The following is a 4,614-nucleotide window of genomic DNA, read 5'->3' on the forward strand; positions in this document are numbered from 1 at the left end:
CTTTTAGGTTGGATCACGTTTTGGAGATTTCTTTTTCTTTCCCCAATATCGTAGCAGGTAATTTCTGGTATAATAACACCAGTTATGGCTATAATAGCCTATAGGTGGTAGGTACTTGGATAAATCCTTTTACTTTTCTTAATATTCGAACCAAACTTACAAGAAACAAAGGAAAAACTATAATATTTACATAAAACCACAGTTTCCAACAATATTAATTTGGCTTTTATTGTATTCAATAAATGAATAACTGTAGAAATTTAATATTTTCACAAAATATTTTAATTAGAACTTTTTAGTCGTATAATATTTTTTACTTTCTACATTATTGAACACATAAAATGATTTTGGACCAATAACGATCATACATCGGTGTAGAAAATCAAAACACAATTTAAGTATATTATTAAATACATAAAATAATTTATTTCTATAACTTGATTCAATATAATTACATAAATTTACATACATTTATACAGTTATTATTACTCTGTCGAGACTCGGGAGAAGACTGTGAGCGTTGTTCTATTACAATATTATAATAATAATAATAATAACAATATCTGTAGTTTTAAAATTTAAAGTGAATGCGTGAAAATAAAACCCTGTGTAATTGTTTTTCAATATAGAATATTATGAAATCGTACTTATTCGCCCATTGCAAAACAAGCAGATTATAGTAATTAGTAATATTATGACGTATGATTTTATAACATGTTAAACTGACTGAAACTGACTCAAAAGTCAAGGTATATAATAATGTATAACTTTGAAACTAAGACCGACTCATGTATTCTGCTCGAAGCACTGATTGTTCTTAAAAATACACAAATACACAGTTATTCGTATTTGAATTACAACAAAATCGATACACGAGAAATCGAGTGAATATCTAGTGCTGTAAAAATATGAATTTCGAACGCTCAAAAAAATTTAATTTAACATTCTGGTAGAGATTTTTTTGTTGATAAAGGTAGAGAAACTTATAAGAAATCTTGTATTATATTTTTAAATCCTAGAAAATTAAAAAAAACACACACACACATCATTGTAACATCAATACATTCATCGCTCCACTCAGAATCTTAAAATAATTTAAAACAAACGTGGTGAGAGTATTATAAAATAGCTTCAGGTAAGTATACAAAATATATCTGGATGATGTGACAGATAGGTTCAACGTAACAATTATAACGATCAATTGTTAATTCAGCCAAATGTTAATTAGTTTATACATATAATATCGGTTTTTTTATAAAACTCAATATATAAGATATACCACATTATTATATAATATATGCAGGGGGACTTAGTGATTTAACGATGATGATCGTCAACCTTGTATCCTACAATAATGTAATTATTCAAATTATGGCTCTTAGAAATGTTGAGTATAATTAAAGAGTAAACACTAAATTGCTGACCAGATGCTTATCATGGAAATCTTAACCCATCCAAATCAAAATTCAAACTAGTTAATGAGTAATTCCATGAATGTGATAGCGTCTAAAATTGGCGCAAATAGGGGGGCTTTAGGGGCTAAGCCCCCCCCCAAAAAAAAAAAAAAAACGATGGACGAAATTAAAAACTATTAAGTCCGTAGGTAAATACCTTATATAATTATATTATATTATACGTTATTCGTTATCAACAGTCAAATATATTGTTTTACATCAACATTTTACCTTTGTGTTCTGTTGATATAATACGAGTTAAATATAATACGATTTTTTGCTCCCTTAGTATAAGAAAAAACTTTCTGTTCAGTTGTTTTGAATTGATTTGGTTTAATTATATTTTTTACTAATGTTTTAAAATCATAAATATAGAAGTCACGATTTACTACATAGACTTGAGCAAAATTTTTAAAAACATTATAATATTCAGTTGGGGAAATAATATTTTCCTTTTTCCTCAAACATTTCTCAATCCTACCAAAAACTTGATCAGGGGGCATATAACTATGACCCTTTACTGGAAAAATGTGGTTAATTTTGGTAAACATAGTTTCAGTACAGTTTATATAATACAACAACAGGGCTATGACAAATTGATTTTTGTTTTGGGCAGAGCATGAGTCAGAGTATAAATTTAAAGTAGTCGGAGGATCAGTCATACATTTTAGACGATTTTCCAGTCTTTCTAACAAGTCAAAGATAGCAGAACATACTTCGTTAGGTCCACGACCACTATCTGTCTCCAACCATGTATATAGATAGCAATTTTCCAGACTTTGATTTTCTTCTGAAGTAATCACAAATGTTAAATTATAGAGCCACACTTGGCAGCTATAGAACGTATCAGTTACACTTAACTTTGGGATTCGCTGGTTTTGCATCATATCAAAACATACACTAATGCACCCAGGCTCCACAGTTGACAACATTTTTGAAAATATTTTTGAATTTTCTTTGTGATTAATTAAATTATTTTTCATTGTTGTTTTTATTTCTTCATCGGATTCAACTTTAATTTTTGTATTTAATTCAGCACAAAAACTACAGATATCTTGCTTGGGATGTCCAAAACTTAAATTGAAATTGTTCACAAATATATTATAAAATTTACCAAGCGAAGAAATTGATTTATCATTATTTGAACGTTTATTTTTCCAAATCTCCCACAATTTTTTTCACTGATAGTTCCGGATGAAGGTAGCTGCGACCTGTGTCATTCCTTGCGTAGTGACTCTTCTTATTTTTAAACTTTTTAATGAACTTCATAATACTTTCAGTAACTTCTTGTGATTGAGCATTAACACGAGCACCTCCTCTAATTTCTTTAGGACTAGGATTTCCTTCCTTAAATTTATTTGCCAATATAGTTAAACGTCGTTTTGTAAAAGATGTAATGTTACTAAATGCTGACACACAAACCCTAACTCTTTCACCAGATTTTTTAGGTATATAGTAGATAATAGCATTTCTTTCTTTTCTGTGCTTTTTACTGCGATCTGTTCTTTTTGCGGATTGTATTACCATCATTGTCAATATGAACTTATCCTGATCAACTTTTAAATCAATATTGGATAGTAATTTTCTAATTGACATGATATCTTCTTCAAGAAGATCAAATTTATTGCAAACATTATATTTTTTCTCCTCTTTACTATGGTTACATGCATTATTTATAGTAAATGACCACTCAGCTTTTATATGATTTCTTTCAAGTTGCATTTCTTTTCTTTTATTTGTTTTACCACGTTTTCTTCCACCATTTACAATTTGTGTTTCTTCTTTATACTCTGGATCTGAACCTAATATAGATCTTTTAGCAGGTGTTGAATGTACGCTTTGGAGTGTATTATCATTTAAATTATGATCAGTAGTTACAGACGTTACAGTTGTTTGGTTTATATTCTCATCAACATTATTGTACAAACATAATAGTATAAAATGTTATTCTTATGGAACCTACTGAACTGATCAAACGAATAATGGTTATGTTATTGAAACAACTTAAATAAATAAACTTATAATATGCATGTTATAAACTAATGGTTCATGACAAAAGATATATTGTATGTTATAAAAACAGTATGGAAAAACTACTGTTGATTTAATTTAGTTATAAAATTTTATATGATTCATAATAAAAATATCTATTTGTAACTTTTATAATCATTTTTCATTAATTTAATTGAATTTGAATTATGTAAGTTGAAAAAATAACATTAAATTATTTATTTTCAATTGTTTTAAGAAATTATAATTTAATACTACTTAATAACATTCTGTATATTTTATTATACATATAGGTACAGAATATATACTTACATTTTCAGATGATCGATTAACTTCAAATAGGTCTGATGTATGTAAAAAGCTATTTTTTAGCCATGCTGTAACTTTGTCCTAGAATATAAAATGGTATGATTTTATACAAGTTGTCATTATTAACAGTAAAAATAATTTTAAATGATATTATTTCTTTTATCAAAGTAAATTTGAAGAAGTTAAAAAAAAGTTATAAAATGCACAGCACCAACTAAATATTATATTGTCATATTTATACCTATTATTAAATTGAGTTTAATCTGTTGTCCATAGAAAATAATATAACAATATACCATTATAAATTTAAAAACTATGTTATGCACATGAGTATACAACTTACATTTTCAGTAGATTGATTCGTTTCAGAAATGTCTAATGTTTCTCTAATGTTTGAATTACCTGGCCATGCTATAACGTTGTCCTAGAATATTAATTGTATGGTTTTATATAAGTTATCATTATTAAAAGTAAAAATAATGTGAAAAGAAACAATATTATTTAAAATAATATGATACTTTATAAAACAATAAACAATTTTTTGAATCACATTTAAACTAAATATATAAAATGTTTGATTTTATGAGTAAAATATATTATGATCTCTATCAGTGTATTAAAAAAAAAAAGTACAAAATATTACCTGTCTTTTTTGGGTATCATTGAATAATTTTCTGACAACGCTCTTCTATAAAATAAAATATCACATTAGATATAATATTTAATGGTTTATGAATATTAATGTTTTAAATAATATACTATTCATAGAGTATAATGTAGGTAATAAAATGTAGTAGGTACTTACTTTCTGTACTGACTGTCCCCTTGGCTGTACAGCTAC

Source organism: Acyrthosiphon pisum, chromosome X (assembly GCF_005508785.2).
Source record: "Acyrthosiphon pisum isolate AL4f chromosome X, pea_aphid_22Mar2018_4r6ur, whole genome shotgun sequence".
NCBI classification, from domain to species: Eukaryota; Metazoa; Arthropoda; class Insecta; order Hemiptera; family Aphididae; genus Acyrthosiphon; species Acyrthosiphon pisum.